The 23,885-nt window shown below is 43.3% G+C and overlaps 1 protein-coding gene across 2 annotated transcripts in view; it reads left to right on the top strand.

Annotated features, from left to right (window-relative positions):
- SIL1 (SIL1 nucleotide exchange factor) overlaps positions 1-23,885 on the top strand; it is a 224,489-nt gene that overhangs the window by 325 nt on the left and 200,279 nt on the right. The gene's annotated exons all lie outside the window — the stretch shown is intronic.

Below are 23,885 nucleotides of genomic sequence, written 5' to 3'. Positions count from 1 at the left end.
CCCCGGCGCCTTCCCAGCGCTGTTCCGGGGCCCCCACACATCTTCCCTAGAGTCTCCGAAGCGGGACGTCCCAGTGGGACCTGCGCTCCTCTTTAGTGTCCGCAGACCTGTTCTCCCAGCCCAACGGCCGCCTTCCCTGCCTTTCCCACTCAGAACGTCTCTAGTAACCCTTCTTAAATGGCGGGAGATGAGGCCGTGGGGGTCCGAGACTGGCTCTCTGGCTCCGCATCTATTTTAGTCTCCCTCCCTGCTCTCGTCTCCTGGCCTCAGTTTGTGCATCTGTCTCTAACCGCTCCAGTGTTGACACTGGTTCTTGGTCGAGACCGCTGTCATCTCTTCACCATATGGAATTACGCGCTACCCCCGTGGTATTTCTACTCCTGTCTTGTGTTTTTCTTCTTCCTGGTTGAGGAAGTCATGGCTATAAAGTAAGGGGTCACAGACTTTGGTGTGTCTCAAATACCTTGGAGATTGTGCCTATCCCCTGTCTCAGTTTAGGTATTTGGGATAACGTGGAGCTCGAGCACCCGCAGTCCTCCCCAGATGGTTCTGATTCGGGTAGTCCCGAAATCCTGGCTTTCAGATTCTTTGTTTTGGAAGCTAGGAGAGAATCCCGTTGATAGGTGAGCCCCTGTAATGTGGCTTCAGGTGGGAAAGACCAGGTGTCAGGAAATGCCCTGCACCTGAGAGGCCCGTGGGGGCTTCCTTTGCACTATAGAGCTGGAGGGCGGCTTGATGCCTTTAAACATATATATTGAGGACGCATACAGTTTTCTAATAAATATTTTTCAGTGCCTGCCTTCAACCAAGCCCAGCTGGCTTTCTGATCTCAATTAAACAAAACTACAAACTGCTTTGGGGTTTGGGGTATTCAATTAACCCAGACTAGGTGGGCAGGAGGAGACTGAATCTTCCATGTCTGCTAACAGAAGAAACTGATGTGTTTATAAACATTAATAGTGTTTGTTTTGACAGTGCAAAAGATGTTTCATATCTATGTGTCTTTTTAGCTCTCACCCCACCCAAGCTTTTTTCTTTTTTGATAAAAACATAGTCAGATTTGGGGATTGAATAGGATTTTGCTGGGATCTAGGGCATGAGGGTATCTCGATTGATGTTTGTCTACATGGATCAGGACTTGGTCTGTGATTTCAGTTGAGAACATGGCCCTTAGGTTTTTTAAGAAGGTGTTGCCACATCAGATTTAGTTTAACCTTTCCTCTGGGTGTATAGTGAATTGAATCTGCTAACATGTGTTGTTCTGATGGAATTGGCTACAGAAAAGATTGGCCCCATTTTACAGATGGTGGGAATAGGGATGATGAGGTAACCCAGGAATGAAACTGTCTTTGAAGGCCAGCTATTACTTGCTTCTCTGTAGAAGCCAACTTTGAACTCTGGTATGTTTCATTGGCTCCAAGAAATTAAGTGAAACTGAAAAGTAACAAAATGGGTTTTAAAAAATAAACAGGCCAGTATTTAATGCTTTGATAAGTGTTCTCCTGTAGAGTGGTATGTGTAGGTGTAGGTGGTGGGGATTGAGGGTGGCATCATTTAATGTGATATGGCCATTATCCAAAGCAGTTTTGAAAATTCACTTCTGAAATTGTTTCCAGAGACATTAATACATAGCACCATACTGTATTAAAAAAAAATTTGTTGTTACCTCAAATAGGCATGGTTAAAAACCTTGTCACCTGATTTGTCTACAGATGATTTAATAGTTCTTTTGAAGTGGACATAACGCTTTTTTGGAGTGTGGTAAACCTGAGTTTTGATTCTGAGTCTAGTCTATCATTTATTAGCTATACGACCTTAGACAAGTTATTTCACCTCTTAGGCTTGGTTTTCCACTGCATAAAAATGGGAATAATACTTTGAAGAGTGGTGTGCTCTCCTAGGGGCACACCCACTTGAATCGCCTTTTTGAGTGAATTTTCTTTCTCCTAAACTTTTTTAAAAAATTGTTTTTATTGATTTCAGAGAGAGGAAGGGAGAGGGGGAGAGGTAGAGAGGGATAGAAACATCAGTGATGAAAGAGAATAATTGATCGGCTTCCTCCTGCAAACCAGGAATGGAACTGTGACCTCCTGTTTCATAGGCCAACACTCAACCACTGAGCCCCACTGGCCGGGCTCTCCTAAACTCTTAAGAGTCCCCAAGAGACTTGCAACCAGGGGAGCAGTGAGCATTGGCAGCTCATCCCGGGCTAAACCCCTGATCCTGGCCCCAAGGCTCTCTTTTCTCTGACACCAGTGAGCTGACAGCAGCCTCCCCTTGGCTCACTTCTTTTCCATAACATTTCTGGAGAGCCAAAGGCCCTGCCTAGGCTCTCTCCTGTTGCTTCTTCTATCCTAGGTCCTTCGTTATTTCACTGTTCCCAGCTTTAATAAATGTACTCTCAAAAAACAAATGCTTTGAAGAGTAGTTAAATGAAGTAATACACATGAAAGCTCTTGGGAATAGGAATGCAATAACTGTTTTCATCATCAAAGAATGAAGATTGGCTATTAATGAGATTATTAAAAAATGACAATCTGTAAAGGCAAGTTTTATCTTTTTCCAAATAGATGATGCCTTCCAGTTCTCTTTTTATTATGTTTGTGGATTCATGCTCTTCTCATCTAGCTTCTTGTGTGTGTTTTTCCTTCATTATTTTCTATCTTTTCTAACTGAAGCTTTGCTTTGGAGGCTGCCAGCCAGTGTCTTGGAGTAAGCCGCTTTCAGGAGCGCTAATCTGAACATTTTTACGATGTCATCCCCTTGGTCTTGTGTTCCTGCGGATTTTTCTCTGGGGCCTCAGATGGTGCTTAGGTCATACTCTGTAGCAGAGGGTTCTCTATCTCCTGGATTTGGTGTTAATTTGGAGACCTGTCCTTGTGGAGCTAATCTTTTTCTTTCTAAGCGAGGATGAATACTTTATCCCTCTCTGAGTTGGTTTTAAGCTTCAAGACTTAGTCTTCCACAGCTTAGAGCTTCTTATTTTAATTATATGTGGCCTAAAGGAATATCCCGCCCTTTTCTTCATTTACTGGTAGTTTCACAAAGGGTTTCACTGCTGAATAGGGGAGGAGAATACTAGTAGCCTGTTGCTATTCAGGCTGGGCTTGGGGTAACCTCTGATTCCTAATATCAACAATAATTGAGTTTGTCTTTGGGACAAAAACCTCTAAACCAGTGGTTCTCAACCTTGGCTGCACATTAAAATCACCTGGGAATCTTTTTAAAATCCTGATTTCTGGGCCTCATCCTCCAGAAATTCTGTTTCTTTGTTATGGGGTTGGGCCACAACATTAGTAACAAAGAAACAGAACGAGTCAAGGTACTCAGGACACATGTGAAGAATCTCCCAGAATTTTCCTGGCTTGTTAAGGATTTACACCTGGTGTCCTCACTTAGGCAATTTTCTACCTTGGAGACAGAATTCAGTAGCAATAGAACTATGTTCAGCCCAGACTGGTAGTTCTTTCAGGTTCCCTGAGGCAGTTCATTGACAAGGATAATGGCTGTGATGGCTGGTTATGTCTGCCCTCATTCATATTCATTCCCATTCATTCTCTCTCTCTCTCTGCTTTTTGCTTTTATTAGCATCTATTATATGCTGGATTTACCCCTGGCCCATAAGTTTTTTGTTTCTTCAGTTTCACCTGGGATATCTTTTTCTTCTGTGCAAATCCCTCTTCTGGATTAGGAACAATATGCTCTTTTTCAGTAATTTCATTGTGGCAGGGAAAGCTCATATATGGGTTTATCCATTCATGATCTCTGTAACTTCTGCACCCCATCTTGGGTGCTTTTGTTCACTTAGATGTGGTCATTAAGCACCTAAACGTTAAGTTCAGTATTACTCTGCATTTTTAAGCATGTGCAGCAAAAATTTAGCACTCTTTTTGGACTATTGACCCTGTGTCCTGTCCTACCATTTGACCTGGGCATACCTACCAATTCCACCATTGTAATGGCAGAATGGCACACTTTGCTTCTGCAAAGTGACATCTTTCAGATACTTGGTGGCTTCTCAGGTAGGATATGCATATCCTTGATGGCTTTGCCCTCAATCTCTTAATAGTGCCCTTGGCTTTGGTGTTTGAGGCTTTGAGAAGTGTCTTAGTAAGTTATAGGCTGCTATAACAGATTGCCATAGACTGGGTAGCTTAAATAACAAACGTTTATTTCTCACACAATTCTAGAGTCTGGCATGGTCAGGTTCTTGATGAGAGCCCTTCTTTTGGTTCACAGTAGCTGCCTTCTTGCTGTATCCTCATGTGGCTCAGAGAGTAGAGTGAGCCCTGGTTTGGTCAGCTCTCTGTAAGGGCACTAATCCCCTCATGGGGGCTCCACCCACACGATCTACTCTAACCTTAACTACCTCCAAAGGCTCATCTCCAAAAACAGATCACATTGGGAATTAGGGCTTCAACATATGTATTTGGAGGGGGATAGACACATTCAGTCCATAACGAGAAGGAAGTGGCATAGTCAATGCATGAGAACCATTCCATGCCAATGCCTTGGTGGAGGTTAGGGGCAGAGAGCTCTGAGTTTAGGGCTGGGCAAATGGCATATTTCAATCTTGGCTCAGGAATGCTGCTGAAGTACGGTAAATCCTTCATGATAACCATCATGTTTCTTCGGGTCGCCTCATTAGTGAAATGAAAATGCTTGTATTGATCTCTCTATGAGGAGGGTGAACAACCATCCTAGTTTTCCCAGGACTGAGGGATTTCCCACATGTGGGACTTTAGTGTCTAAACCAGGGAAGTCTGGGGCAAACCAGTACAAGTTGGTCATCCTACCCATGACTATTATGCAAATTAATGACGATCTTTATGGAAACTGGGTCAACTCTTTGAACATCAAATGTTTCTTAACCTTTTGCTTATTAACACTTTTTGAGACTTTTTCTAATCCCCCCCATGCCATCTGAATTGTAATACCACAGATATACTGTGTATTTGTTTATGTACTGTGTAATATCTATGATTTTTCTTCCCCAGCGATCAGTTTTCACCCCCTTGGGGGTGATATTGCCCTCATTGAGAATGCATGTCTTATATCCTCTCTCTAATCTATAATAATAAAAGTGTAATATGCAAATTGACTGAACAACCGAACAGCAGAATGACCATAGCATCTGGACGACCACGTTATGACACCCGCTGGCGCCCGGCCAGCCAAGGCAGGTGCAGTGCAGTTGGTCAGGGGCCTGGCCATCGCCCCATGATCGCCCTGCAGAAGGAGGCCTGGCCACCGGCCAGTGGGGTGATCAATTGGAGGGCTCCACGATTGCCCCAAAGAGGGAGGCCCAGGCCACTGACCAGTGGGCTGCAGTGAGTGGGCGGCGCCTCTCTCTGTGGGGGCGATGGATCATGGGGCTCCCAGACTGTGAGAGGGCTGAGCCCCCCCCCCCCTCCACCAGTGCAGGAACTTCGTGTACTGGGCCTCTAATATAGTCATTAAGGCTTGTTTTCTATATAGTAGATCCAGCTGTTACTACAAGCTTTTTCAATGCCTCAAACACCAAATTAGTAAAGCCAGGAAAGCATGATCTCATCTAATTCCCACAGTAGTCTTGTAAGATAGTTGGTATTATCCCTATTTTATAGATGAAGAAACTGAGGCTCAGTGAGGTTAAGTGCTGCAGCGAGGCTTTAAACTCAGTTGACTCCAAAGCTCTTTCTATTGCACTGTGCTACTGTCTCCCCCCAACCCCCTCACCAGGAGTCTTGCAGTTAACAGGGCATTTGACCAATCAGCTTATTTTCTCAAGGCACTACTAAGTACCACGCCCAGTGGAAGATGTTGGGGACACTAATGTGAAACAGTTCTTGCTGCTGAAGAGCTCACTGTTTTTCCAGGGTGGGAATGCCTTAGGGCTAAGAACCCTTATTATTCTTTCCTGCTTGGGTTGTAGTTAAGCCATGGCTGGTTGTCATGGAAAGATTTGAGCTAGTTGGCCTTTAGGAGGGTCAAAACTGTGAATTCCACCTTACTACAGGGTGAGGCAAAAGTAGGTTTATGTAAAATAATGCAATAATTAATAATAAATTCTGTATTTTGCATACTCACAACTGTAAACTTACTTTTGCCCCACTCTGTATATCTATTTTCCAACCAGCTGAGCTGTTTTTTATTTCTGAGCATAGTGCGTTTAGGATGTAACCAAAAGAATAAACTCCTTAGCCACTACATATTTGTGAGCATAAGGATTTCTGTTTTGCTTATTGATGTTCTTTTTTTTGGCTAATCCTCAGCTGAGGATATTTTTTTCCATTGATTTTTTTAGAGAGAGTGGAAGGCAAGGACTGAGGGTGGGGGAAGAGGGAGAGAATATCATCAGTGTGAGAGAGATATATTGATTAGTTGCCTCCGGCATGTGCCCCAACTGGGGCTGGGGATCAACCTGCAATGCAGAAATCGAACCAGCAACTCCTCAGTTCCCAGGATGATGCTCTAACTGTGCTGAACAACACTGGCCAGGGCATTTTTAAAAAAGTGTTTTAAGTTTTTATTGATTTAAGAGAAGAAGGGAGAGGGAGATAGAGATAGAAACATCAGTGATGAGAGCGAATTATAGATCAGCTGCCTCTTATGCACCCCCCTCTGGGGATCGAGTCTGCAAGCTGGGCATGTGCCCCGACTGGGAAAATGGAACCATGACCATCTGGTTCATAGGTGTACCCTCAACTGTTGAGCCACACTGGCTGAGCTTATTGATATTCTTAATAATTTGGAGCAGTTGTTTGCCCTTTTGTGAAGTTATTCATGTTATCTATTGAGAGACTTGGAGAAGAAATGGGATGTGGGTGGAGGTGAAGATGGGAGGAATGAGTTTTACCTGGACTTCTCCAGAGAGGCTGGAATTAAGTTTATCCTTTACTAGGGGCCCAGTGCACGAATTCGTGCACCTTGAAAGGAACCATGGGCCGCGAGGCTGCGGTGGGCACAGGGGTGGGTCTTGGCCCATCCTCTGTACCCCTGCCCGGCCCCTCCTGCCACCGCCCCCGGTCCCCTGTCTGCCAGTAGCAGGTGCGAGCAGGGGGAGGTGCAGAAGCCCTGAGGGGTGATTGAGGCCCGCTGGAAGCCCCTACCCTGCTCCTTTAGCACCTGGGAGCGGTGGCCCTGCCCCTACTGCCGCCACTGCCAGTCGCTGTTTTTGGTGTGATCAGGGCTGGGCTGGTGCCGGCAGCGGGTGCAAGCACTGGGTGGGACCGTGGCATGTGGGGCTGACACCTGCCATGTTCTGCACTCGCCCCTTGGTGGTCAGCACATGTCATAGCGAGCAGTCAAACTACTGGTTGGAGTGCCTGCCTGATGGGCCAATTTGCATATTAGGCTTTTATCTATATAGATTGGTTTTATTTTCTTTCCAATCTTGGACTTTCGAGGTGGTCCATTCACCATCTGCTTTTCTGTTGCCTCCTAAGCCTTATTTTTTCACAGCTGAACCTCCTGGACTGGAGGTTGGAGCCTTTGGGGAGTATCTGATGTTTAGCTCATGTCACATGTCATATCCACAGAGAAACTGGAAGGAGTATGTTTTTGGGGTCTGCTTGCTGGCTGTGCTTTCACAGAGAGAGTTCTTGATTATGCCTTTTAATGACCACTTGTCATCACAGGTAGAGGGATATCACAGCAGTCACTGAACGATCCATGTCTAGTCACTTCTCTCTGCATGTATTCTGCCTCTTCTGTCTTGTGAGGGGAGGAGTTCTAGAAACTGGAATAATCTGAGATGCATTCCAAAGGTCTGGTGAGGAAGACTAATGCCATTTTAAATGGACATTTCTTTACTTTTGGCAATAGTTTCATGCATATACCTTACATTTCTGTGAGGCTCCCAAGGTGGGCAGCAGCCACCTGACCAAACTCTATATTAGCAGGCTACAGTTCACTGGAAGTTACATAAGGTAGGGCAGTCAATATCTATAAGATTGATTGTCATGCTTTGAATCCAGTGGATAGTAGACATTGGAGGTTTAAGGGGCCAGCTTATAAGCAAGGTATTTAAGGTTGAATTTTGTGACCCTACCCATCTGATAGTTACGGGGAGTTGGGTTTGATTGTATTCATGAAGCAAAGTCTCCATCTGTGGGTGCAGCTCCTAAAGTCTAAAATAGTATATCTGGACTGGAAGAAATCATCCTCTGGGTCTTCATATTAGTTTCATTGAAGAAATCAGGCCGTGTCTGGTTCATTCGTAGTTCCTTGGGTGAATGAAAAGTCAGTAGATAGTCTTTCAGGTCTGTCATTGCTTAATGTTGTAGTTTTGCATTTGGTGGATTCTTATTTGACTACTAGAGGCCCAGTGCACAAAATTCATGCATGGGTAGAGTCCCTAGGCCTGGCTGGCGATCAGGGCCGATTGGGGCCTTCCAGCTGCCGGCTGGGGCCTTCCTTTGTTTTGTGCCGCCCCCTGGTGGTCAGTGCATGTCATAGTGGGCGATCGATTGAACTCCTGGTCTCCCAGTTGAACTCCTGAGGGGACACTTTGCATATTAGCCTTTTATATATATAGATGACAAAACTGAGCCTCAGAGGAATGAAATGGATGGTATACCTTTTTTAGGGCCATCAGTGTATTAATGGCAGAGCTGAGACTCAAGCCAAAGGGCCCACAGAGGGTGGCCATAGAATTTGTTAGGATTATTTAAAGCCTTGTAAAGATGCAAGAGACAATTGCAGTTAAAAATCTCCAGAGAGAGAAGGCCCCTCCACTGACTCTTGTCCATTATACTTACAATCCTCACTGTTGAGGGTTTTAGCTTTCATGCTGATTTTTCTCCTATTCGTGTTGAAGTTTTCCTCTTGCTCTCATCCCTGATGAAATAGATTTGAAGTTTCCACATTTTAGAAACAAAGAAATAGCTCTCAGGCCAGACTGCTGTGTGTTCTGTAAAGAACAGGGCCAATGCATCAGTGGACCTTTTCTGGTGACCCAAGCAAACCTTTAATGTGTCTCAAAGAAAAAGAAACTGAAGGAATGAATGATAGGTCAGTGGTTTAAAAAGACTTTGGAGTCAGCTCACTTGGTTTCATATTCTGCTATCTACTTAATAGCTATCAGATAGAGAAGTTACTTACTTTTCTCTAAGCCTTAATTTCATGATCTGTAGAATGGGAAGAGTAATATTTGCTTTTGTAGCCAATTAGTTGAGAGAATACATATGAAAAGTGCTTCCTCTGGCACAATTTAACTGCTCTGTATTATCATCAGTAATGACAACAGCAGCAGTTGCCAGTTCCTGATCCAAGACTTGGTTAGAGGATAAGTTATGCTGACCAAGTAAGTTTTATTTTAATCATCACATCATTGTCTGTGTTCTTTGTTGGTTGGTTTATTATTCATATCAATAGTCACAGGTAGCTCATACTCAGTAACTAAAAGTTGTGAATAGTTAGGAACTTTGCAGCTTCTCTGCCGTCATTTTCCTTATTCCACTCATTTCTTATCTTTCTGAGGGTCTCTTTAACCGCTGATTTAGCCAGCAGGTCTTGTTTCCTGGGCAGTGTTTGGCATGGGATTTTAATGGAGCATGGGTGGCTGGTCCATAGCCTGCCTGGGGCCCTCTGACAATGTGTTCTTGTCTCTTGCCTCTGCTCTTCAGCAGACATGAAGCAATTACTTCATTAAGGGAACTTTGACATCTGTCATGGCTTTCTTCTGATTTGTATGTCCATTTGTGGTCCTTGCGCAAGGTCTGGGAGGCACAGTTAAATACCCTAACCTGGACTTTATCAAGTTGACTCTCTTTCCCTTTGAGATTTACAACTGGTTCAGTGTAGAATTGGGGGTAGGAGTGGGAAGAAGCCCCTAAATCTACTACCCCCACATTATATTGATCTCAAGCTGAGTTAAAAACAACAACAACACCCTGCAAGCACCATAAAGATAGCCTGAATGAAACAAAGGAAAACCTCACTATTTTGGGGGAAGACTAGTCTGAATTGGTTTAAAAAAAAAAAAAGGAATTAAAATATTTTCAAAGAAATGCCATTGTCTTAAATTTTTGCAACCATATGCAGTATTTAGCTTACTTAGTCTTTCTCCTCTTTCCTGTAGCTGCTCCAGAGTTATTACCAGAGCCCCCTCCTATCTCCTGCTTCAGCTTCCTCCAGGACATTGTGTGCCGTTGCCACTTGGGGTCTTCCTAAATACTGTGCTGAAAGAGAACACTCATGCTTAGAAGCCTCAGTGGCACCTACTGGCTGCTGAATAAATTCCAGTGTTTAGTAGTCCTGGGGTTCCATGCCTATCATGATGTATCCCTGTCCTACTACTTTAATTATATCCTCTACCATTACCCACATGTACACTTTGCTCCTGATAAACTGGTCCATGTGGTCCTCTAAGCATGCCTCTGCCAGTTCTTTTGCCCAGAGTAACCTCTCCTTAGTTTCCTACTTTAAGCTGCACAGTTGCCTTCTTCAGCAAGCCTTGACAGGGACCTTCTTATTTGTATCCACATAGAAACTCTTTGATTATAGAATTCAGCATACTTTATCCTGGTTAGTTATTTCGTCTCTTATTATATGAGCTTCTCAAGGACATGGGCTATGCTTTATTTTGTGTGTGTGGAGCATAATGCTGAGTATAACACGGACACAATAAATGCTTGTTGAATGAATATGTGAAAGCTTGAGATATAATAGTCCTGTTCAAATCCCAGTTCTTCCTTGAAACATTCTTTGATTCCCAGCCAGAGAGGGAAGGGAGAGGGAGAGAAAGATAGAAATCTCCTGATTTCAGAGAAGAAAGGAGAGGGAGAGAGAGATAGGAACATCAATAATGAGAGAATAATTGATCGGCTGCCTCCTGCACATCCCACATTGGGGATCAAGCCTGCAACCTGGGTATATGTCCTTATCGGGAATCGAACTGTGACCAACTGGTTCATAGGTTGAGGCTCAACCATGGAGCCACGCAAGCTGGGCAAGCAGTTCAGTTCTTAAGAGTAAATCTTATTTTTCCAACTGGATTAGGAATTCCTGGAGGGCAGACACTGTCACTCATTCCTCTCTGTGTACCCAGCCCTCAGCACAGTTCCTAGCTTATAGAGGGTGTTTAATAAATGCTTGTGAATGCAGGAGTCCTGCTACTTGGTCAGCTATTGTTCCTACCAGTTGATCAGCCTCCTTTGTCATCACTGGTGAGGGGTCTCCAGCTCAGATGTTTCAGGGCCAGGTAGGGAACAGTCAGTGTGAGGCATTAGGGAATGGTGGGCCGGTGTCAAACTGGAGTGCTCATGTGCTCTGTGGGGGCAGCTGCTACTCAGCCCATCATTATAGGTAAGTGTGGCTCTATGGCCTCATCATCTCATGTTATGAGAAAAGCCAGAAATCCAGATTTTTGTGAAACCCCTAGGGGCTACCAAAGCATGTCTGTGGTTGAGATTTGAACTATAGGCTACCTATTTGTGACCTTTGGATAGAGGCTGGGATTTTACACATTTAAATTTCTTGTATAAGAAGCAAGGGAGGGGAGGGCATACCTGAACACTTTTGGGGGAGTTGTGGTGAAAACCTAGCTTTGGTTGAGAGTGTCCTGTAATTTTCTGTGGGTAGTTAATTAGTCTCTTCAGCTGAGCCTTGCAGAGCCCCATCTATGGTCTGGTTTTATTTTCCCTTGTATTCTGTCCCTAAAAATATGGTGATTTTTTTTTCTTTTTCCCCAGCCTCCAATGAGGGAGGTTTGACTATTGTTCCTGCTTCTATTTCTAAGGCCCTGGTGCTCAGGCTGATACAGCGTGAAGTCCCAGAGATCATTCCTATTAATCGCTTCTCTGAGAAGGCACTCTGGGTAAATAAAAAAAATCAAAATGGAACTACATTATACAAAATCATTGCCTAATTGTGGTCAGCTACGGGGCAAAGCAGTACACTAGCCATGAGGAAGTCTGCACCTTCATGGAACCTTTTGCAGGGCAATATCTTATCCTCTGGCTGGCTTGCTCTTTTCATAGGCCCTGGCAGTGCTTGCTTGTTTGGTTCTAGGTTTCAAAGTGTCGCCACCAGTGCTTTCCCCATCTGAGGCAGAAACAAGCTGATTGGAAATATCTCTGGAAGAATATATGAGAAACTGAAAAGAGAGGGTATCTTTGGTGAGGGATTCTGGGTGGCTGGAGAATGGGGGAGGAGGGAGGCTGACTTTTCACTGTATACCTTTGTGTGCTTTTTCAAATTGGAACCATGTGCATATATTGTTCTTATTTTTTTAATGTACCTGAGCAGACCCAAGTGTAGTCTCTTCTTCAAAATTCACTCTGTTCTCACTTTATTCCTGAGTATGGGTTTCTCTGCAAACACCTACATCCAGTCACTGTAGATTATGTTTTCAAGGTGACAGTTTGCTTCTGTGCTCTCCAGAAGTGTCTTAGGGTTTTTCACCTGGCAGTCTTTTGAATAATAATCAGGCCTAAAGTATGTTCAATAATTTACTGTTTTCAAAGGCTTTCAGATGCATTATTTAGTCTGGTCCTTACAACATCTACTAGTATATTTCATGGAGGTAAAAAATTGAGGTTTGAAGAGTCTAAATGACTTAGGGTCATACAATACTAGTCATGGTAGAGCAGTGACTAATCCAGGTAGTCTCATTGTTTTTCTAATCCTCTCCTGAGGGTATGTTTATTGATTTGAGAGAGAGAGGGAGAGAGAGAAAGGAAGAGACAGAAAGAAACATCGACGAGTTGCCTCCAGTACACACCCTGACCAGGGATTGAACCTGCAATCTAGGTATGTGCTTTGACTGGGAATCAAAACTGCAACATTTTTGAGGTACAGGATGATGCTCTAACCAGCCAAGCCACCAGCTGGGGCCAGGTAGCCTTATTTCATATTCATGCCCCTTGCTCTTAGTTCTTGTGGCAGTGAGGTGGTGTTCTCTTTTTGGAATTCTCTTATGGACTTCCAGAGCTGTTTCATTTGGGGTAGAAGTGGAGATGTGGTGTTCCCTCTTTCCTCTTTTGGTTCAAGCCTTTATCATATTAGGACACTCAAGTTATGTAGGCCTGTGTTCTGGAAAGCAGTGTCAGTAGGAGGTTTCTACATTTTCTAGATGGGGCTTCTTTGGGGCAGTACCTTTCAGGGAAGCTTGAATTGATAGCCTGGTTTCCTATTTCTTGCTGAGTATTATTGCTACTATTCGGCAGAGGGCTTTGTTTCCAGGTTACAAATCTTTCTGGCAAAGAAGTAAGGAATAGAATTGGAAGGACTCATGTAGTCCTTGGATATAATTTAATGCTCCTGAGAGAGTAAACATTGGATTAATATCCTGACAACATATGGCTTGGCATGTAGGACACTCCTGGGAGACCCTCCTTACCACACATAGCCTGCCTTTGCCAATGGCCCCTTCCCACAGGTCTTTCTAGCAGCTGTTGTGCACCTGGGTGAATCATCAGCTTTCCTAAGCTTCAAAAAAAATGTTAACTGATGAAAGTTCTCATATATGCAGCAAAAATAAACAGACAACCCTGAGAGACTTACTGAGAGAGAAAGACAGTATGTTTTAGTACTACTTTGCTTCCCCTGAGTTTGTTGAGGGTATTTACTCCCTTTAGAAACACGGGCTAATTCTCACCACTGGTCTCTTAAGAATACAACATTGAATATCGTCTTGCCTTTTTTACTCTGCTGCCCCTGACATCCTGGGGATGGAAGATCTCTGGAAGTTCTAGAGAGGCTACTGAAGACCAAACAGAAATCCTTTTTATCTTTTCTATTCTTACTTAAATCAGAATTAGATTACTTTCAAAGATAATTCTGTGCATTATGGTCACAACTCAAGAGTAGGAGAGGCTCCTGGTACCTCCTTTGCCATCTCTGAAGAGGACTTGTTGGGGACACGTACAGATCATGCTCAGGTTGGCTGTTCCAAAGAGAGTTGTCCCAGAGATAGGTACCAGCTGATGGCTTAGTTAGGCTCTCACTGGTGACAGCTTTGTAGGTCTGGAAACTCAACTAATTTACCCAAGGTTAAGTTCTCGTGGGCTGTCTCAAGCACAGGTTCATGAGACCATCAAGACATAGTTCCAGTTAACTATAACTCTAAGAAACTGCCTTGTTGGTTTGTGTGGATAGGTAGGACCATTATCTCCTCTATAGAAAAATTTAGCTGGGAAGTCAGTTCACCCCTGGAGGAAAACAAGGTGAAGTATAGTGGAAAGCTCTTGGCTGTAGCATCAGATATACCCAGATTTAAACCATGTACTAGCTATAAGACTTCAGATGAATTACTTAACGTCTCTGTTCCTATTTCTTCATCTGTAACAACCCTATGTTCATAGCAGGACTATTTACAATAGCTAAGATCTGGAAACAGCCCAAGTGCCCATCAGTAGATAAAGCTGTGGTACATTTACACAATGTAACTACTGAGCCGTGTAAAAAAAAAAAAGAAATCTTACCTTTTGTGACAACATGGAAGGGACCTGGAGATTATTATGCTAAGTGAAATAAACCAGTCAGAGAAAGACAAATACCATATGGTTTCACTTATATGTGGAATCTAATGAACAAAATAAACTGACAAACAAAATACAAACAGAGGCATGGATACATGGAACAGATTGACAGCTGTCAGGAAAGGGTTGGGGAGCTGGATAAAAGAAGGTGAAGGGATTAAACACAAACAAACAAACAAACAAACAAAAAAACAGCCCTAGCTGACTTGGCTCAGTGGATAGAGCATCAGCCTGCGAACTGAAGGGTCCCAGGTTCGATTCCGGCCAAGGGCACATGCCTGGGTTGCGGGCTCGATCCCCAGTGGGGGTGTGCAGGAGGCAGCCAATCAATGATTCTCTCATCATTGATGTTTCTATCTCTTCTTCTCCGTTTCTCTCTGAAATCAATAAAGAATATATATCTATATCTATCATCTATCTATCTATAAACAGGAACAAACCACAACAACACATAGACAAAAACAACACTGATGTTAGCCAAAGGTAAAGGGGGGTGGGAAGTAGGTGGAGGTGGGCAAAAGGGTGGTGGGAATGGGCACAGAAAGAGACTTTGCTTGGGGCGATGGGTGAGTGAGACAGATGATTAAGTGTGCAAATGATGCTTTGTTGAATTGTACACTTGAAACCTGTATGGTTTTGTGAACCACTGTCACCCCAATAAATTCAATAATAAAAAAGAAAAAAAAACACACCAAAAAACCTCCAAAAACCAACCCTGCCAAAATATGCTTCTCAGTTTGTTAGGGCACCAGGAATGTATAGGATGTCCCCTAAATGTATACACACACTTTCAATAATTATTAAGGCAGTGTTATTAAAATACATTTCATTTTCAAATTTGAGCTGTCAGCTGTTAAAGTGTGTATTCATTTTTTGGGGACACCCTATATTTGAGAGAGAATAATTTTTAATCCTCACTGGGGGATATTTTTTCCATGATTTTAGAGAGAGTGGAAAGGAGGGGGAAAGGGGATAGAAGAGAGAGAGTGAGTAACATCAGTGTTAGAGAGCCATAACAATTGGTTGCCTCCCCAATGCTCCCCCAACTGGGGCAGGGAACCTGCAACCCAGGTACTTACCCTTGACCAGAATTGAACCCATGACCCTTCAGTTTGCAGGTCGATGGTCTAACCACTGATCCATGCTGGCCAGGATGAGAGAGAATAATTTTTATTGTGTAGTTTCCCTTTTATGTATTCTTTGAAGACCATAGCCCTTCTTTTATCTTGGGTTACAATAGGAAAAAGTAGTTCCTAGCTCTCATCAATCCTTTCCAACCTAAGGAGCCTTTCTGGTTACCATTCAATCTATAATGCTTTGTTGAGCACCCATTATGTGTCAGGTACTGCTCGGCCATGGGAATATAATGGTGAGTGAGACAGATATGGTCCCTGCCCTCAGTGACACTGCTCCAAATCACCTCCTTAGATGGGTTACTTCTGTGGATAACTGGTCTTGTTCATTCTTTGTTGCTTATACTAATTTCCTTCTGAGAGGGTAATCTTTTCCCTAGACCTAGGGGACAGTGACCCTTTGTGCTGCCTGGGCCTTGCCTGCTGGCTTGTCTGCTACCAAGCGATGTGCTGAGGTTGAAGGAGAAAGCCCCATGGGCTCCTATTGCCTCGGACACACATGTCCCAAGAGCCTGCACTTGGCACTCTTGAATGTTTCTTTTCTCCTTACACACAGATTATAGTGTTCACTGGTAATTTAAATTCAAATAACCTTCCACCCTCTCTCTGCCTTAAAAAAAAAAAAAAAAGAAAGCCTTGTGTATTATAGGAGTAGAGAACAAAGCAGGCCAGGCCCGGTCTCCTGGTGGGGTTTGTTTTATCGTGTGTGTGTGTGTGTGTGTGTGTGTGTGTGTGTGTGTGTGTTTGTGTGTGTTTTGTTTGTTTTTTGTTAATCTTTACCTGAGGATAGTTTTCCCATTGACTTTTAGAGGGAAAGGGAAGGGAAGAGAGAGAGATATATAGAGATAAACAAAGATGTGAGAGAGATACATGCCTCCTGCATGTGCCCCAACCAGGGCTGGGATTGAACCTGCAACCCAGGTATGTGCCCTTGACTAGGAATCAAACCCTTGACCTTTTGGTGTTTGCTAAGGGTTGCCTTTACTTTAAATAAGGCTAATGTGTGATTCAGGCATATTGATATTGTGCAGTAATAGAATCTCAAGTTGTCCTCTACCTTGTTGTCATAATTAGTATGACAGGTAGATTCTGGGCTTTGGCTGACAGGAAGTGGAACTTGTTTCTCCACTTTGGACTCTGGACTGTATCATGGCCCCTAGTGGGCCCTGGATAAAGAAGGCCTAGCTGCCAGGTTGATAGATTTCTCAGTTTCAAAATACAGGCCTGAAGACTGCCCTACCCTCCCTCCTCCTCCTCCTCTCCCTCTTGCCAATTTTACCAGCAGTTGCCAAGAAGTGTGTGGGGGAAGCAGGTAGAATGGCTCTCTGGGAACCATTTATTTGAGAACTCCCAGTGGATAAATGCATTTTCCTCTCCTCTTGCTGTGGTGTGTAGCATTGTGATTTGGTACTGCTTGTCCCTCTGCAGTAGTGAGGCTTGTATATGATTCCTTCAGCTCTGTTGGAGTTTTCAACAATAAATTGCTTGCTTATTGTTTTTTCCCCCAAATTCCATTACCTTCCCAGGAGTAGGGGAGTGTGTCAACAATTAGGGACCTAGTTGACCCTCTGTTTCTGGCTCTGTGACTACTGCAAGTATGGTGTCTGAGCCCAAATAAGCCATGTTTCCCACTGTTGCTGGGACTGGGCACTTGCTTCAGCGGATTCAGCTTTAAGAGTCACACTAGCCCCAGCCATTGTGGCTCAGTGGTTGAACATTGACCTGTGATCCAGGAAGTCACGGTTCGATTCCTTGTCAGGGCACATGCCCAGTTTGCAGACTTGATTCTCTCTCATCATTGATGTTTCTATTTCTCTCTTCCTCTCCCTTCCTCTCTAAAATCAATAAAAAATTATATTTTTATAAAAGAGTCATACTTGAGGTTTGGCTGGAAAGGAGAGAGCACTATGTGATTATTGCTTATGTACTAGTTAAACCTATCAGCCAACAGATGTCAAGTTCAGGAAAAAAGTGCAATAATCTATAATAAGAGCGTAATATGCAAATCATCTAGACGACCACGCTATGACACGCACTGGTGCCAGGCCAGCCAAGGCGGGTGCGATGCGATTGGTCGGTGGGGCCCGCCATTGCCCCATGATCACCCCGCAGAGGCCAACCTCTGCAGGGGGATTGATCTGGGGGGGGGGGGGAGCTCCACGATGGATCGCTCCAAAGAGGGAGGCCCAGGCTACCTGGTAGGCGGAACTGTGGCAGGTGTGCGGGGCCCTCCCTCTGTGGGGCGATCAATTGCTCGGCTCCCGGACTGCAAAAGGGTGCAGGCTGAGCTGAGGGATGCCCCCCCTCACCTAGTGCATGAAGTTCATGCACCGGGCCTCTAGTGCTATTATAATGGCATAATAATTATTTATCATTATAATAATCAGCTGGCATAGTTTTTGATAAGAGGCAGATTCTGAAATGAGTGCAGGGGAAGGGTTAACCTTGCAGGAGATGCTGTGTGGATGTGTATGATTCAAGTATGGAGTTGGTACTCTGTCTGCATAGCCAGAGGAGCTATGGAGACTCCAGCTGGGGTTGTTTGCCCTGCAGGTACTGCCTCTCTCATGGTGTGATAAGCACACACCATTCCTTGGTTTAAGGTGCTCTAGGTTGCTGGATTATCACCCTAGCACCCAGCAGCACTGGGTTCTGGGAAAGGTGGATTTTGTTTCCCAGTCCATTTGGGATTTTTCAGAATAGCCAGCCTTATCCCCATAGCTACAGATGTTGAACTCCACTCCCAGCAGTGAGCTGTGCCCCATACCTGACATAAGTCAGTTGTACATACTGGTTGTGCTCATGGGAGAGAGCCTCTTCTTACCCAAGAGCTTGCCAGAGCTGCATTCCCATTCTGAGTAGGAAGGTGGTATTGAAGGGGAAGGAGCAGAGCTGGGCTCTTAAATGACTCACAAAGGCAGCACTGGAGTAGGAGAAAGAGTCTTTGGATTCACGCAGACCTGGGTGTACTCCTGACCTTGCCATTCACTAGCAGTTGAACAGATTGTTTAAGCTTGCTGAGCCTCAGCTGCCCATCTATGTTTTGTGCTCATCTATGTCTCATTTGTTTTTCACTAACAGTCCTGTCTCTGACGTATCTGTCACCATACCTGCCACTAAACAGTGCTCAGTAAATGCTTCTGATCCCCTACCTACTCCCTGCTGCCTACCCTGAGTAGTAAAAGGGCAAGGACAAGACTTCAATTAGAGCTTTATGTGAGCTTATTTAGGCCCTGGTGTTGCTTCTCTGAGCCATGATCCTGGAAGCTGCCTCATCGGGGAGACTTAGATATTTAATGTTTGGGCACATTTCTGCTTTATCCAAGGAATAAAAGAGGATTTAAAATCCCTCAAGGTAGGGTTTACCTGCTTATGCCTCAGGCCCCTGTAGCCTTTGGGTGGTTCATTTGGGGGCATTGCTTACCCTTGGGAAGTACTTGTTTTTTTCAGAGATTGCTAGTGTTTGGCTCAGTCTCTTTACTGGATAAAGTTTTAAGTTTTACTGGATAAAGGTTTAAGTGTTTCTATCTGCCTGGCCTTTGCTGTGGACTTTTATTTTGGAAGCCTGGAGTACTCAGACAAGGTGATATCCTTTTTTTTTTTTGGCTATAGGCCAGCTTATCACTATGGCTACCATCAGCCTGAAGAATGGCTGGACATAGAAAGTAACTTCTGTCAGAAATTTGGGGAAGAAAAAGAGGGGAGGGGAAAGAATAATTTTGCCTGAGGTTCCACAAGGGGAGAACAGCTTCTCTAAGCAGAACCATTTGATTTGGTAGAGCTTCATTTTCCTTCTCTCTGAAATTTTGTTCTTTCAGTGAACAAACATATATAGAGCAACTGTTACATTCCATAGTAGAACAAGCCCAGAGATATTGTTGTGACCAAATCAGATAACAGTACCTGCTCAGAGTGTATTGATGAACATAGACATTAATAAAAGTATAATCACACATACATGTACAATTACTATTGTAATAAGTGTATTGAAAAAAAGGAATGTGTTCACTAATATTTTGGAAACCGATGTATATCTTTCTATGCATGTATCCATAATATATGATTTTATGAGAATGAAAAAAAAGAAGAAAAGGAATGTGGTATGAGAACATTTGACAGAGATTTGACTTGGTTTTGGGTTAAGAGGGTATCAGGGAATGCTTCCTTGAGGAATGATGTTTTAGTTACATTGTGAAGAATAAACGGGTGCTTATGAAATAACTCCTTATGTGTTTCAGCCTGAGGGTCCAGCATTTACAAAGGCTCTAGGGTAGGGGTGGGAGATACAAAGAAGCATGACTGAGGAATTGAAAAAAAAAGTGTGGCAGGAGCACAGACAGTGAGAAGAGATAGATACAAGAAGAGGCTGGAGGGACTGGCAAGGGCAGGCCAGGTCAGCCACGGTAAGGCATTTTGTATTTACCTGGAGAACAGAGGAAGTCTTTGGTGGTGAGATGACTGCATTTGTAGTATGAACAGATCACTCTATCAGATGTGGATTTTGATGAGGGAGTGAATGAAGATCAGAAAACAAACATTACTGTAATAGGTTGCTTGTTTTCCTTCAGTCAGCTAAATGGTAATCTTGAGACCGACTCCCTGAAATAGAAACATCATGAGTCTGGCACATAGTGGGTGCTCAGTGAATGGTGAATGTTATAATGGCTTCAAATAATTCAAACTCCATCTGGGAGAGAAGCTACAGATGGGACCATAGGTGCTGAGAAAGACTGGCTAAAGGCATGGAACAATGAGATTGAATTTGGCTTGTTAGGGAAGGTTTTGGGGGAGGGTATTTGATGAGTGACTGCTTCAGTTAGAGAGAAAGCAATGGGCAGAAGGCTTGAGTGGTAACCAGGAAGAACTGCTGTCTCTTTTCCCTGTCAGGGAAGAGTGTGAAGTTATTAGAGCAAAGTGTCTGAGAATCCCGGCTCTTTTAAGTCTGGCTAACCTGTGTTTCAGCTCTGGGTCTGCTGCATACATCCTGTGTGGCCTTGGGCAAATCATTTCCCCTCAATTGTCTTTGGTGTCCACATCTGTACCATGGAAATAGTAATAACTACTTGTAGTGTTGGTTGAGGATTAAATAAAATAATGTATGTAAAACACTTAGCATAGTGCTTTTCATATAGTACATATTCAATAACTGATACATTTAAAAACAAGCATTTCTTTTGGGAGATAAAACTCTTCTAAACTTCTGTGGCCAGATACATTTTTTGAAAAATCAGTCTGCATCTTGGAATCATTATCAACTTCCCTCAATAAGGTCTTAAGGAGCATGCCACTCTCCCGCCTCATAGTCTCTGCTGACTTAGCATCATGCTTAGAATAAAGTTCTCATTCCTTAATGAGATAATGAAAAGCTATGGGTTGCTCTGAAAGAATTGAAAATGCCTAAGCATTTGATTGTCCTGATATGTAACCTGTATTGTGGACAGGAAGCCACTGCAGGACAGAATATGGAGAGCCAGAAAGGTTTTCTATGGTAAAGATGTCAGACTAGGGTGCATTTTATTTCCCTATTTGTTTAATCTGCATGCAGAGTATATATGAAAAACGGGGCTAGATTCAGAGGAAGGAGGGGTGAAAATTGGTAGAAGAAATATCAATAACAAGATATGTAGATGACACCATATTACTGGTAGGAAGTAGCAGTGACTTCTGATGAAAGTGGAGGAAGGTGCCAAAGCAAATTTGCACTTGAATATCAAGAAGACAAAAATCATGACTACAGAAGAAGAAATACACAACTTTAACATAGACAATGAATTCAGTGAAATTGGAGGTAGCAGCCAAGAAATCAGGAGAAGGCTGAGATTCAGAAGGGCAGCAGTGGAAAAGTCAAGAGCAAAGATGATTGTTAGAGACCAAGGCTAAGATCACCCACACCCTTGTATTCCTGATTGCTATGTATGGATACAAAAGTTGGACAGTAGAGAAGGCTAATAGAAGGAAAAAAAAGGATTCATTTGAAATATGATAGGAAGGAGAGCTCAGATACCCTGCCTGAAAGATGAACAAGTGGATCCTAGAGCAAATTAAGCCTGAAACATTGCTGGAGGCAAAAATGATAAAACTGAAACTGTCCTACTTTGAGCACATCCTGAGAAGATAGCAGGGTTCTTTGGAAAAGATAGTAATGCTGAGAAAAATAGAAGACAGCAGGAAAAGAGGAAGACCAAATATGAGATGGATTGATTCCATAGAAGTCATAGGCATGAGTATACAGGAGCTGAGCAGGGCTGTTGAGGACAGTGCATTGTGGACATCACTCATTCATAGGGTAGCCAGCAGTGACTCAGTAGCATGTAATTAAACAACCCTACCCTAGTTACAAGCCTTTGCTTGCATGCCTTGGCAGCTGCATTTCCTACACTCTGCCCTGCACCTTCAATGTTTTGGCCACAGTGACCTTTCTGCTTTTTGCACAGAGGGGCCTTTGCTCCAACTATACCCTCTGCTTGGAATATTCTACCCTCATCTTTACTTAATTGGCTCCTTGTCATTCATATCTCAGGTCTGTTGTTACTTAGGAGAAAGGATCTTCCTTACTTTCCTCTGGTATAAAGTAACTACTCCTGTCACCCTAACACAGCCATCTGATATTTTTCTTGTTTATTTGCTCCTTGTTTACTCTCTGTCTACGCTCCCCCCCCAAACCCCTACACAGAATGTAAGTTACAGGAGAGTAGGGACCATGTCTGTCATGTTCACAGCTATATTCCCAGTGCTAGGAACAGTGCCTGTCATATAGTAGTAGATGATGAAACAACATTTGTTGAATGAATCAGTTTGTGAATAAGAATGGATTCTGTAACTATTCAGAACCTGAGTACAAAGGTGTTCCTATTCATACTGTTGTTGTTTTTCTAATCCTCACCCAAGGATATATTTTTTCCATTGATTTTCGAGAGAGTGGAAGGGAGGTAGGGGAGAGAAGCATCAATGTGAGAGAGATACATCAATTAGTTGCCTCCAGTACATGCCCCAATGGGGGCTGGGATTGAGCCTGCAACCCAGGTACCTGCCCTTGACTGGGAATTGAACCCCTGACCCTTTGGTTTGCAGGCTAATGCTCCAAGCACTGAGAAACACTGGCCAGCGCCACACTGTTTTGCTATTTATTTATTTATTTATTTATTTATTTATCTTGGATTATTCTGGTAACTCATCTGATTTTTTAAAAAAAAATCCTTAATGTTTAAAGTACTACATGTGTCTCCTTTTCCCCCCATTAATCTCTCCCTAGCCACCCCCTCCCCCCAGCACATGCCCTCATCTCCCAGCACATGCCCTTACCCTTTAACCTCTCCCCGGCCACCCAAATCCCCCAGCACATGCCCTCTGTGTCCATTAGTTATGCTTATATGCATGCATACAAGTCCTTTGGTTGATCCCTTACCTCTCTTGCCTTCCCTCTGAGGTTTGACGGTCTGTTCGATGCTTCTCTGTCTCTGGATCTATTTTTGTTCATCAATTTCTGTTGTTGATTATATTCCACAAATGAGTGAAATCATGTGATATTTATCTTTCTCCGACTGGCTTATTTCGCTTAGCATAATGCTCTCCATGTCCTTCCATGCTGTTGCAAATGGTAAAAGTTCCTTCTTTTTTACAGCAGTGTAGTATTCCATTGTGTAGATGTATCATAGTTTTTTAATCCACTCATCTGCTGATGGGGACTTAGGCTGTTTCCAAATCTTAGCTATTGTAAACTGTACTGCTGTGAATATAGGGGTGCATAGATCCTTTCTGATTGGTGTTTCTGATTTCTTGGGATATATTCCTAGAAGTGGGATTTCTGGGTCAAATGGCAGTTCCATTTTTCATTTTTTTGAAGAAACTCTATACTTTTTCCACAGTGGCTGCATCAGTCTGCATTACCACCAGCAATGCATGAGGGTTCCTTTTTCTCCACATCCTCACCAGCACTTGTTTTGTTGATTTGTTGATGATAGCCATTCTGACAGGTGTGAGATGGTATCTCATTGTTATTTTGATTTGCATCTCTCCGATGATTAGTGACTTTGAGCATGTTTTCATGTCTCTTGGCCTTCTGTATGTCTACTTTCGAAAAGTCTTTTTAGGACCTTTGCCCATTTTTTGATTGAATTGTTTAACTTCCTTTTGTTAAGATGTATGAGTTCCCTATAAGTTTTGGAGATTAGACCCTTATCTCATATAACATTGGCAAATATGTTTTCCCATGCAGTGGACTTTCTTATTGTTTTGTTGATTTTTTTTTTTTTTTTTTTTTTTTTTTTTTTTGTTGGAGTTTTTTTTT

The sequence above is a fragment of the Myotis brandtii genome, unplaced genomic scaffold (assembly GCF_000412655.1).
Source record: "Myotis brandtii unplaced genomic scaffold, ASM41265v1 scaffold668, whole genome shotgun sequence".
In the NCBI taxonomy this organism is placed as follows: Eukaryota; Metazoa; Chordata; class Mammalia; order Chiroptera; family Vespertilionidae; genus Myotis; species Myotis brandtii.
Note: the sequence above shows the minus strand (reverse complement) of the source record. Positions and strands in the feature narration are given on the sequence as shown.